The sequence below is a fragment of the Oncorhynchus mykiss genome, chromosome 5, assembly GCF_057628025.1.
Source record: "Oncorhynchus mykiss isolate SJ-2025 chromosome 5, ASM5762802v1, whole genome shotgun sequence".
Taxonomy (NCBI): domain Eukaryota; kingdom Metazoa; phylum Chordata; class Actinopteri; order Salmoniformes; family Salmonidae; genus Oncorhynchus; species Oncorhynchus mykiss.
In genome coordinates, this window is record NC_143026.1 from 40,537,171 (window position 1) to 40,551,795 (window position 14,625).

At 41.2% G+C, this 14,625-nt stretch overlaps 1 pseudogene; it reads left to right on the forward strand.

Annotated features, from left to right (window-relative positions):
- The first annotated feature begins 8,054 nt into the window (after positions 1-8,054).
- LOC149983271 (uncharacterized) overlaps positions 8,055-14,625 on the forward strand; it is a 35,662-nt pseudogene continuing 29,091 nt past the window's right edge.

A 14,625-nucleotide genomic window follows, 5' to 3' on the forward strand; every position in this document is an offset into this window, starting at 1 on the left:
GCTTAAATAAAAATAACCAAGTGCTGTGTGTCTGACTGGCCTAGGCGAGCGGGCTGCCGGCCCACTGCCACTGCTGTTGGGTATTACATCTCTCCCAGCCAATTACTTTTGGTCCAGTCCATTCTAACTTTACCTGAGCCCTACCCCATTTCCTATCTCTGTTAAGTGGTGACATTTGGATAAATAGTGAAGCGGAGCAAGATGGACAACCAAAAAGAGAAAAACGTAAAGCTGGTGCTTAAAAGCAGAGAGAGAAGAGGTTGAAGTCCCTTGAGACTGATGCAGCCAAATGTTTTAAAATAACAAATTATTCATTTGGCGCCGTTACCAGTCAATCATCTCAGCCTCGTGGGCCTGAAGGCACTGGCAGCAGAGGGGAGAGAGAGCAGAGAGAGCAGCCCATTGAGCCCAGCGATACCAGTTCAACTGTTCGTCAATGTTTTGCAGGTGAACTGGTAAGACAATAGGGATAAGATAAACAATGTTTGGGTTTAGCTAGCTGGCTATTTAGCTATATCAGTTGCCTTTTGTTGAAACAAGCACTCGTCAATGTCACTTTTCGTGAACCGACCAATCACAGCCTGGATGGGGCGGGACATTAAAAAAAGGTTGACGTGCTACAGGAAACTTTTGAAATGTTGAACTCATTATTATGCATGAATGGTTATGATTATTGACAAGTTAGTACTTGGCATTATCAAATTAGAGACTAACCACCAATGTAGACCATTTTTCTTGCACAAGGATTTAATGACGGAACAAAACCTACAAAATTATAAATGTTGGATGTGTAGTTCATAAACTGCTGTATTGTTCAATTGGAATTAATATTATACTAGTAGTATACAGTATACTATTATATGAAATTATATGAATATATATGAACATTATATAATTAATATATTAATATTATACTAGTGGTATACAGTATACTATTATATGAAATTATATGAATATATATGAACATTATATAATTAATATATTAATATTATACTAGTGGTATACAGTATACTATTATATGAAATTATATGAATATATATGAACATTATATAATTAATATATTAATATTATACTAGTGGTATACAGTATACTATTATATGAAATTATATGAATATATATGAACATTATATAATTAATATATTAATATTATACTAGTGGTATACAGTATACTATTATATGAAATTATATGAATATATATGAACATTATATAATTAATATATTAATATTATACTAGTGGTATACAGTATACTATTATATGAAATTATATGAATATATATGAACATTATATAATTAATATATTAATATTATACTAGTGGTATACAGTATACTATTATATGAAATTATATGAATATATATGAACATTATATAATTAATATATTAATATTATACTAGTGGTATACAGTATACTATTATATGAAATTATATGAATATATATGAACATTATATAATTCATATATTAATATTATACTAGTGGTATACAGTATACTATTATATGAAATTATATGAATATATATGAACATTATATAATTCATATATTAATATTATACTAGTGGTATACAGTATACTATTATATGAAATTATATGAATATATATGAACATTATATAATTAATATATTAATATTATACTAGTGGTATACAGTATACTATTATATGAAATTATATGAATATATATGAACATTATATAATTCATATATTAATATTATACTAACATTATACTATTATGTTATAATATTATACTAATATACTAATTTATACTAATTACTCATCCAGGTCGAGAATAATGCATCTGCGGTGAACAGATGTAGATTGAGCCAAAGCCAGGATTCCACTGCCACCCAAATTTGTGATTAATTTAAGAGGCCGAAGTCAGGGGACCTAGATATGTTTTTTTAGCTTCCACCTCCAACAAAAGTGTGAAAAGTCTGTGGTGCAGAAGGTTTTTCTTTTATAAAGATGAGACCAACAGGAAGTGGCTGTCATACAGTGAAGAAAACCATGCTTTATTCTGCTTCATTTGTATGGCATTTGCAAAGCCCACCGAGAACAGCCCTTTCACGAATGGAATGGCAGACTGGAAGCATATCCATCAGGGAGTGGGAGAGCATGAGAAGAGTGTTATGCATAGAGGTCATGCTGAGGCCTACTTTCTAAGGTCCTCCAAAGGTAACATTGAGAGCCTGTTCATCAGCAGTCAGACTGCTCATAGAGAGCAAGTGAACAGAAGTAGGCAAGTGCTAGAGAGCATTATAGATGTAATTATAGTCATAGGCAAGAGGGGTCTGAGCTACAGTGGAACGCAGTCTGAAGCAGCTTATACGCTAGATGACAACAGCATTGACTATGGCAACTTTTTAGAGATTATCATTCTGCTGGGAAAGTACGACCTGTGTGTGAAAGAGCATCTCACTGCCTGCATAGAGAAAAGCAAAAAACTGCTTGAGTCTGGGTCAAGAGGGGGCAGAGGCTCTCCAATCACTCTATTATCAAAGACTACCATCGATAACGTCATTACCACCATCCAACCCACAATGCAGGCCACCATAGCAAGTGAAATCCAGGATGCTGGTATGTTTTCAGTCCAGATTGACACTATGCAGGACATTACAATGCAAAATCAATGCTCTGTCATAGTCAGATATGTGACGAACGTCATCCATGAGAGGTTTGTGACTGTTATGAAATGTGAGGCATCCACTGGACAATACTTTGTCCAGGCACTGAGTGAAGTACTGGAAAACATGAAGCTTGACATCAACAAGTGCCTTGGCAATTCCACTGATGGAGCCTCCAGTACGCAAGGCCAGTATACAGGCTTCCCTGCCCTGCTCTCTGCAAAGTCAACCAATCAAGTGCATGTGTGGTGCTATGCATACATTTTGAACCTTGTTTTGGCAGACACAACAGAGAGTGTCTTGGCAAGTGGGTCACTTTTTTCTCTCGTTAACAGCACAGCTGTGTTCTTCCGTGAATCCTACCAGAGGGTGAACATTTGGGAGAAGGAGAACAAGGACACAAGACACAGACATCTTGCTCCAATTGGAGAGACACGCTGGTGAGATAAAGACAGTGCCTTAAAGAAGGCCTTTGGAGCTTTTGGAAATCCAGATGAGAGTCTGTATGTTGATGTCCTTCTCACTCTTTCAACCATACAAGATCAGAAAAACATCAACACTACTGCACAGGTCAAGGCACAAGGATACATTGACGGGTTGCTGAAGTATGAAACAATACCTAAAGCTCAGATATTCCTCAGAATATTTCAGGCCACCTCACCAGTCTCAAAATATCTTCAAACAAGTGGAATGGACATTCTGTCTGCGCATCATATGTTTGTGTCTACAGAGGAGCAGCTGAAAGGAATGGCAAGAGATGTTGAAAAAGTCAAAGCAGCAGCAGACACATTTGTTCAGTGGGCCAACAGGAAGTTGCAGGAACGGGATGAGGAAACAGAGCTGGAGTTAGAGACCACTCTGCCAACGAAAAGGGCTTGAAAGAAGAAAACCATGCCTGGAGAGATTGCACAAGATGAGACTTTTACTGGGGCAGAGAGTGCATACAGGATTGGTGTCCATAATCAAATTCTGGATAGTCATAGATAGCATCCATCGGCGATTTCTGATGACACTTTGTATGCCGACATGGCTCTTCTGGACCCTAAACACTTTAGTCAGCTAACATCCAGTGCCAGTGGCCTTCCACAGACAGCCCTTCAAGAACTAAGCAAATGTTTGATCAAATCTGACAGCAGAGCAACGGTGGCCAATTTAAAGAGTGAGCTCATGAGTCTGGCAGAACAGTGGACTAGGTTAAAACAATCGGGATTTGAAGAATACACAACCAGGACAATGGAGGGTCATGGACCTGAAGGAAATGAAAACGAGGTGGAGATGGTTAACAAGAGCTGTTCATCTTGCAAGGACTGTCCAGCGTGTTGCTACCGTATTCTTAGTCAGTACAACCTATTGACTGACGTATACCACATAATGGGCCTTGTTTACAAGTTCCGACTTACACTGTCAGTAACCCAGGTAGCTTGCGAGCGGAGCTTCTCTACTCTGAAATTCATCAACAGTAGGCTCAGCACTCTAGCTCAACAGCACCTGGAGGCTTTTATGCTCATGGTTACTGAGCGAGATATTTTAATGGCCCTGGACAGTGACCTGGTTATAGATGACATTGCTGAGAGAAGTGAGCTGCTGCAGAAATTGTTTAATTTAAGGAGGTAGGAAATATGTTTATTTAAATTTTATTCTACGACACCAGTCTTTTCACCAACAAATGTATTCTTGTAATATTTATTTCACTGGTCAGATTGCTGCCAGTGCCTTTGTGCCAGTATCTGCTCCTTCTAGCCAGCCTCCTCCTGAGACCCTTGTTCTTTTTTTACATCTATTTTACTAAACTTATTGATTTAAATATTGTTCATGAATCTTGTTTACATAAAGTGTGGCGTCGGTTGTGTGGGTGGTGGTGTATCGCTGGGGGGGTTTTGGTGGGCCGGTCTGAGTCAAAAAGTCCAGGGCCATTTTTCATTCCCAGTCCGTCCCTGGTTACAGCTGTAATACTGTATGATGTTACAGCTGTAATACAGTACGACATTACAGATGTAATACTGTACGATGTTACAGCTGTAATACTGTATGATGTTACAGCTGTAATACTGTATGATGTTACAGCTGTAATACTGTACGATGTTACAGCTGTAATACTGTATGATGTTACAGCTGTAATACTGTATGATGTTACAGCTGTAATACTGTACGATGTTACAAATGTAATACTGTATGATGTTACAGCTGTAATACTGTATGATGTTACAGATGTACTACAGTACGATGTTATGGCTGTAATACTGTACGATGTTACAGCTGTAATACAGTATGATGTCACAGCCGTAATACTGTATGATGTTACAGCCGTAATACTGTATGATGTTACAGCTGTAATACTGTACGATGTTACAGCTGTAATACTGTACGATGTTACAGATGCAATACAGTACGATGTTACGGCTGTAATACTGTACGATGTTACAGCTGTAATACTGTACGATGTTACAGATGTAATACAGTACGATGTTACAGCTGTAATACAGTACGATGTTACAGCTGTAATACTGTACGATGTTACAGCTGTAATACTGTACGATGTTACAGCTGTAATACTGTATGATGCTACAGCTGTAATACTGTACGATGTTACAGCTGTAATACAGTATGATGTTACAGCTGTAATACTGTACGATGTTACAGCTGTAATACTGTATGATGTTACAGCTGTAATACTGTATGATGTTACAGCTGTAATACAGTACGATGTTACAGATGTAATACTGTACGATGTTACAGCTGTACGATGTTACGATGTTACAGCTGTAATACTGTATGATGTTACAGCTATAATACTGTACGTTGTTACAGCTGTAATACTGTATGATGTTACAGCTGTAATACTGTACGATGTTACAGCTGTAAGATGTTACGATGTTACAGCTGTAATACTGTATGATGTTACAGCTGTAATACAGTACAATGTTACAGCTGTAATACTGTATGATGTTACAGCTGTAATACAGTACGATGTTACAGATGTAATACTGTACGATGTTACAGCTGTAATACTGTATGATGTTACAGCTGTAATACTGTATGATGTTACAGCTGTAATACTGTATGATGTTACAGATGTAATACTGTACAATGTTACAGCTGTAATACTGTACGATGTTACAGCTGTACGATGTTACGATGTTACAGCTGTAATACTGTATGATGTTACAGCTGTAATACTGTATGATGTTACAGCTGTAATACTGTACGATGTTACAAATGTAATACTGTATGATGTTACAGCTGTAATACTGTATGATGTTACAGATGTACTACAGTACGATGTTATGGCTGTAATACTGTACGATGTTACAGCTGTAATACAGTATGATGTCACAGCCGTAATACTGTATGATGTTACAGCCGTAATACTGTATGATGTTACAGCTGTAATACTGTACGATGTTACAGCTGTAATACTGTACGATGTTACAGATGCAATACAGTACGATGTTACGGCTGTAATACTGTACGATGTTACAGCTGTAATACTGTACGATGTTACAGATGTAATACAGTACGATGTTACAGCTGTAATACAGTACGATGTTACAGCTGTAATACTGTACGATGTTACAGCTGTAATACTGTACGATGTTACAGCTGTAATACTGTATGATGCTACAGCTGTAATACTGTACGATGTTACAGCTGTAATACAGTATGATGTTACAGCTGTAATACTGTACGATGTTACAGCTGTAATACTGTATGATGTTACAGCTGTAATACTGTATGATGTTACAGCTGTAATACAGTACGATGTTACAGATGTAATACTGTACGATGTTACAGCTGTACGATGTTACGATGTTACAGCTGTAATACTGTATGATGTTACAGCTATAATACTGTACGTTGTTACAGCTGTAATACTGTATGATGTTACAGCTGTAATACTGTACGATGTTACAGCTGTAAGATGTTACGATGTTACAGCTGTAATACTGTATGATGTTACAGCTGTAATACAGTACAATGTTACAGCTGTAATACTGTATGATGTTACAGCTGTAATACAGTACGATGTTACAGATGTAATACTGTACGATGTTACAGCTGTAATACTGTATGATGTTACAGCTGTAATACTGTATGATGTTACAGCTGTAATACTGTATGATGTTACAGATGTAATACTGTACAATGTTACAGCTGTAATACTGTACGATGTTACAGCTGTACGATGTTACGATGTTACAGCTGTAATACTGTATGATGTTACAGCTGTAATACAGTACAATGTTACAGCTGTAATACAGTACGATGTTACAGCTGTAATACAGTACGATGTTACAGATGTAATACTGTACGATGTTACAGCTGTAATACTGTATGATGTTACAGCTGTACGATGTTACGATGTTACAGCTGTAATACTGTATGATGTTACAGCTGTAATACTGTACGATGTTACAGCTGAAATACTGTATGATGTTACAGCTGTACGATGTTACAATGTTACAGCTGTAATACTGTATGATGTTACAGATGTAATACAGTACGATGTTACAGATGTAATAGAGTACGATGTTACAGCTGTAATACTGTACGATGTTACAGCTGTAATACTGTACGATGTTACAAAGCCACTATTTACCCACTGTCTGGTACTCATGATTGAACAATGACTTTATAGAGGAATTCTATATCAGTCGTGAATATTTTTAACTCAGAAGTCCAGGAAAGTCCATCAAAGTCTAGGAAAATGGTGTTGTCATATTGGCAACAGTTATAAAGTTAATGTCATAACCCGCTATATCTAGTGTGTGTGAGGTTACCCTCATGTTACAGTATGATGATTCTGTGTCAACATATTTGAGAATATCCCTCTATGGTCCACATTTGGCCTTGATATAAGACAGCTACAGTAGATTACAACTACAGGCTGAGAAGGGATTTCCGGATGGAGATCAACAAGTATGGTCTGAATCCCTCAGACATTGACGAAGCAATTGTGAAAAAGCAAACAGAGGGCAGTGTCTGCACACAAATCTCCCCTGCCGCACAAAGCTCAGTGGCTCGACAACAAACAGAGACACATAAGCACACGTGCATACTGTGCACCCACACACACCTTACAGAACAAACACAACCCACCAGCCAATGGAATAACAAAATATCTGCTATATCTGTATTTAATCACATAAAAGGGAGCAGAGAAAGCTTTTAGACAACGCCACCATTTTCTTTGACAAACTATTACTCTAGAGGTGTCTACATTTCCGAACATAAATGTGTCATCTTTCAGACTGGGAGTTTAGTTAAACAGGAAGGTTCCCCTACACAACACGAGGAAGGGAGGCGAGTTTTGGCACATTGTTATTAACAGGGAGTCCTCTGTGGCCAAATTACATCTCAGCCTCCTAGGAGGGGGGGGGGGGGGGGGCAGTGGGTCCAACTCACACATGACTTCTTTGCCTGGAGCCCCTGCTGGGTAAATACATGGGGACAGTGAGAGTGATGTGGGAGTATGCCGAGATCCAAGTGGGTAAATACATGAGAAGACTACGGTGTTCACCATTCTAGAAGACTCCTCATTCTAATATAGATCACACCCTAAGCACTGCTCTTCAAAAGAAAAGCATGCCTCCCATATTGTCAAAAGTCCTCAGCAATGCACTGCAAGTGTCTTCCGTCGCCAACAGAGATGGCCGCCTCGCTTCGCGTTCCTAGGAAACTATGCAGTATTTAGTTTTTTTTACGTGTTATTTCTTACATTGGTACCCCAGGCAATCTTAGGTTTCATTACATACAGTCGGGAGGAACTACTGAATATAAGAGCAACATCAACTCACCATCATTACGACCAGGAATATGACTTTCCCGAAGCGGATCCTGTGTTCTGCCTTCCACCCAGGACAATGGATCGGATCCCAGCCGGCGACCCAAAACAACGACGTCGTAACAACGACGTCGTAAAAGGGGCAAACGAAGCGGTCTTCTGGTCAGGCTCCGGAGACGGGCACATCGCGCACCACTCCCTAGCATACTACTTGCCAATGTCCAGTCTCTTGACAACAAGGTTGATGAAATCCAAGCAAGGGTAGCATTCCAGAGAGACATCAGAGACTGTAACGTTCTTTGCTTCACGGAAACATGGCTCACTCGAGAGACTTTATCGGAGTCGGTGCAGCCAGCTGCATCACGCTGACAGAAACAAGCATCTTTCTGGTAAGAAGAGGGCAGAGGGTTATGCCTTATGATTAACGAGATGTGGTGTGATCATAACAACATACAGGAACTCAAGTCCTTCTGTTCACCTGACTTAGAATTCCTCACAATCAAATGTCGACCACATTATCTACCAAGGTAATTCTCTTCGATTATAATCACAGCCGCATATATTCCCCCCCAAGCAGACACATCGATGGCCCTGAACTAACTTTATTTGACTCTATGTAAACTGGAAACCACATATCCTGAGGCTGCATTCATTGTAGCTGGGGATTTTAACAAGGCTAATCTGAAAACAAGACTCCTTAAATTCTATCAGCATATCGATTGCCCAACCAGGGCTGGTAAAACCCTGGATCATTGTTATTCTAACTTCCGCAACGCATATAAGGCCCTCCCCCGCCCTCCTTTCGGAAAAGCTGACCATGACTCCATTTTGTTGCTTCCAGCCTACAGACAGAGACTAAAACAAGAAGCTCCCGCGCTCAGGTCTGTTCAACGCTGGTCCGACCAATCTGATTCCACGCTTCAAGACTGCTTCGATCATGTGGATTGGGATATGTTCCGCATTGCGTCCAACAACAACATTGACGAATACGCTTATTCGGTGAGCGAGTTCATTAGAAAGCGCATTGACGATGTTAGACCCACAGCAACGATTAAAACATTCCCAAACCAGAAACCGTGGATTGATGGCAGCATTCGCGCGAAACTGAAAGCACGAACCACTGCTTTTAACCAGGGCAAGGTGACCGGAAACATGATCGAATACAAACAATGTAGCTATTCCCTCCGCAAGGCAATCAAACAAGCTAAGCGTCAGTATAGAGACAAAGTAGAGTCGCAATTCAACGGCTCAGACACAAGAGGTATGTGGCAGGGTCTACGATCAATCACGGATTACAAAAAGAAAACCAGCCCCGTCGCGGACCAGGATGTCTTGCTCCCAGACAGACTAAATAACTTTTTTGCTCGCTTTGAGGACAATACAGTGCCACTGACACGGCCCGCTACCAAAACCTGCGGACTCTCCTTCACTGCAGCCGAAGTAAGTAAAACATTTAAACGTGTTAACCCTCGCAAGGCTGCAGGCCCAGACGGCATCCCCAGCCACGTCCTCAAAGCATGCGCAGACCAGCTGGCTGGTGTGTTTATGGACATATTCAATCAATCCTTATCCCAGTCTGCTGTTCCACATGCTTCAAGAGGGCCACCATTATTCCTGCTCCCAAGAAAGCTAAGGTAACTGAGCTAAACGACTACCGTAGCACTCACTTCCGCCATCATGAAGAGCTTTGAGAGACTAGGACCAGATCACCTCCACCCTACCTGACACCCTAGACCCACTCCAATTTACTTACCGCCCCAATAGGTCCACAGACGACGCAATCGCAACCACACTGCACACTGCCCTAACCCATCTGGACAAGAGGAATACCTATGTGAGAATGCTGTTCATCGACTACAGCTCAGCATTTAACACCATAGTACCCTCCAAAATCGTCATCAAGCTCGAGACCCTGGGTCTCAACCCCGCCCTGTGCAACTGGGTACTGGACTTCCTGACGGGCCGCCCCCAGGTGGTGAGAATAGGAAACAACATCTCCACTTCGCTGATCCTCAACACTGGGGCCCCACAAGGGTGCGTTCTGAGCCCTCTACTGTACTCTGTGTTCACCCACGACTGCGTGGCCATGCACGCCTCTAACTCAATCAGCAAGTTTGCGGACGACACCACAGTGGTAGGCTTGATTAACAACAACAACTAGACGGCTTACAGGGAGGAGGTGAGGGCCCTCGGAGTGTGGTTTCAGGAAAATAACCTCATACTCAACGTCAACAAAACAAAGGAGATGATTGTGGACTTCCGGAAACAGCAGAGGGAGCACCCCCCCTATCCACATCGACGGGACAGTAGTGGAGAGGGTAGTAAGTTTTAAGTTCCTCGGCATACACATCACGGACAAACTGAATTGGTCCACCCACACAGACAGCGTTGTGAAGAAGGCTCAGCAGCACCTCTTCAACCCCAGGAGGCTGAAGAAATCCGGCTTGTCATCAAAATCACTCACAAACTTCTACAGATGCACAATCGAGAGCATCCCGTCGGGCTGTATCACCGCCTGGTACGGCAACTGCTCCGCCCACAACCGTAAGGCTCTCCAGAGGGTAGTGAGGTCTGCACAACGCATCACCGGGGGCAAACTACCTGCCCTCCAGGACACCTACACCACCCGAGCCACTGCCTGTTCACCCCGCTATCATCCAGAAGGCGAGGTCAGTACAGGTGCACCAAAGCAGGGAACGAGAGACTGAAAAACAGCTTCTATCTCAAGGCCATCAGACTGTTAAACAGCCACCACTAACATTGAGTGGCTGCTGCCAACATACCGACTCAACTCCAGCCACTTTAATAATGGAAATTGATGTAAAAAATGATGTATCACTAGTCACTTTAAACAATGCCACTTAATATAATGTTTACATACCCTACATTACTCATCTCATATGTATATGTATATACTGTACTATATATCATCTACTGCATCTTTATGTAATACATGTATCACTAGCCACTTTAAACTATGCCACTTTGTTTACATATCCTACATTACTCATCTCATATGTATATACTGTACTCAATACCATCTACTGCATCTTGCCTATGCCGTTCTGTACCATCACTCATTCATATATCTTTATGTACATATTCTTTATCCCTTTACACTTGTGTGTATATGGTAGTAGTTGTGGAATTGTTAGGTTAGATGTCTCGTTGGTTATTACTGCATTGTCGGAACTAGAAGCACAAGCATTTCGCTACACTCGCATTAACATCTGCTAACCATGTGTATGTGACAAATCAAATTTTATTTGATGATTTTTGATTTGCAATAGTTTAGACATAGGAATGTCAAGCAGAATGCACTGCAATCCTGTGAAATAGTGCACAGGGTTTGCAGGTATCTTTTCATGACCACAAACCAAAAGGATTACTAGTAAATTGATAACGACCATGTGATTACAGTTCCCTGGAAAGTTTGTGTGACCGACTTCATTAGAGGTCGACAGATTAATCGGCATGGCTGATTACTTAGGGCCGATTTCAAGTTTTCATAACAATCGGTAATTGCCGTTTTTGGACGCCGAATATGGCCGATTTACATTGCATTCCTTCGGGGAAACTGCGTGACAGGCTGACGCGAGTGCAGCAAGGAGCCAAGGTAAGTTGCTAGCTAGCATTAAACTTACCTTATAAAAAAAAATCAATATTCACATAATCACTAGTTAACTACACATGGTTGATGATATTACTAGGTTAACTAGCTTGTCCTGCGTTGCATATAATCAATGCGGTGCCTGTTAATTTATCATCGAATCACAGCCTACTTCGCCAAACAGGTGATGTTTTAACAAAAGCGCATTGGGCAAAAAAAGCACAATAGTTGCACGAATGTACCTAACCATAAACATCAATGCCTTTCTTAAAAAAAATTGAAACCTGCATATTTAGTTCAAAGAAATTCATGTTAACAGGCAATATTAACTAGGGAAATTTTGTCACTTCTCGTGCGTTTATTGCAGGCAGAGTCAGGGTATATGCAACAGTTTGGGCCGCCTGGCTTGTTGCGAACTAATTTGCCAGATTTTTACATAATTATGACATAACATTGAAGGTTGTGCAATGTAACAGCTATATTTAGGCTTAGGGTTGCCACCCGTTCGATAAAATCTGGAACGGTTCCGTATTTCACTGAAAGAATAAATGTTTTGTTTTCGAAATTATAGTTTCCAGGTTTGACCATATTAATGACCAAAGGCTCGTATTTCTGTGTTTATAAAATTATAATTAAGTCTATGACTTGATATTTGATAGAGCAGTCTGACTGAGCGGTGGTAGGCAGCAGCAGGCTCGTAAGCATTCATTCAAACTTTATTGCATTTGCCAGCAGCTCTTAGCAATGCTTGATTCACAGCGCTGTTTATGACTTCTTCAAGCCTATCAACTCCTGAGATTAGGCTGGCAATGCTAAAGTGCCTATTAGAACATCCAATAGTCAAAGGTAAATGAAATACAAATGGTATAGAGAGAAATAGTCGACACGTCAAAATTCCTATAATAACTACAACCTAAAATTTCTTAACTGGGAATATTGAACAACCAGCACTAACCACACAGTATGTTCTGAGCAAGGAACTTAAACATTTTTTTTTTAAATGGCACATATTGCACTTTTACTTTCTTCTCCAACACTGTGTTTTTGAATTATTTAAACCAAATTGAGTATGTTTCATTATTTATTTGAGACTAAATAAATTGTATTTATGTATTATTTTAAGTTAAAATAAGTGTTCATTGTTCATTCAGTATTGTTGTAATTGTCATTATTACAAATATATACACTGCTCAAAAAAATAAAGGAAACACTGAAACAACACAATGTAACTCCAAGTCAATCACACTTCTGTGAAATCAAACTGTCCACTTAGGAAGCAACACTGATTGACAATACATTTCACATGCTGTGCAAATGGAATAGACAACAGGTGGAAATTATAGGCAATTAGCAAGACACCCCCAATAAAGGAGTGGTTCTGCAGGTGGTGACTACAGACCACATCTCAGTTCCTATGCTTCCTGGCTGATGTTTTGTTCACTTTTGAATGCTGGCGGTGCTTTCACTCTAGTAGTAGCATGAGACGGAGTCTACAACACACAAGTGGCTCAGGTAGTGCAGCTCATCCAGGATGGTACATCAATGCGAGCTGTGGCAAGAATGTTTGCTGTGTCTGTCAGTGTAGTGTCCAGAGCATGGAGGCGCTACCAGGAGACAGGCCAGTACATCAGGAGACGTGGAGGAGGCCGTAGGATGGCAACAACCCAGCAGCAGGACCGCTACCTCCGCCTTTGTGCAAGGAGGAGCAGGAGGAACACTGCCAGAGCCCTGCAAAATGACCTCCAGCAGGCCACAAATGTGCATGTGTCTGCTCAAACGGTCAGAAACAGACTCCATGAGGGTGGTATGAGGGCCCGATGTCCACAGGTTGGGGTTGTGCTTACAGCCCAATACCGTGCAGGACATTTGGCATTTGCCAGAGAACACCAAGATTGGCAAATTCGCCACTGGCGCCCTGTGCTCTTCACAGATGAAAGCAGGTTCACACTGAGCACATGTGACAGTCTGGAGACGCCGTGGAGAACGTTCTGCTGCCGGCAACATCCTCCAGCATGACCGGTTTGGAGGTGGGTCCGTCATGGTGTGAGGTGGCATTTCTTTGGGGGGCCGCACAGCCCTCCATGTGCTCGCCAGAGGTAGCCTGACTGCCATTAGGTACCGAGATGAGATCCTCAGACCCCTTGTGAGACCATATGCTGGTGCGGTTGGCCCTGGGTTCCTCCCAAGACAATGCTAGACCTCATGTGGCTGGAGTGTGTCAGCAGTTCCTGCAAGAGGAAGGCATTGATGCTATGGACTGGCCCGCCCGTTCCCCAGACCTGAATCCAATGGAGCACATCTGGGACATCATGTCTCGCTCCATCCACCAACGCCACATTGCACCACAGACTGTCCAGGAGTTGGCGGATGCTTTAGTCCAGGTCTGGGAGGAGATCTCTCAGGAGACCATCCGCCACCTCATCAGGAGCATGCCCAGGCATTGTAGGGAGGTCATACAGGCACGAGGAGTCCACACATACTACTGAGCCTCATTTTTACTTGTTTTAAGGACATTACATTAAAGTTGGATCAGCCTGTAGTGTGGTTTTCCACTTTAATTTTGAGTGTGACTCCAAATCCAGACGGGATGGGTTGATAAATTTGATTTCCATTGATCATTT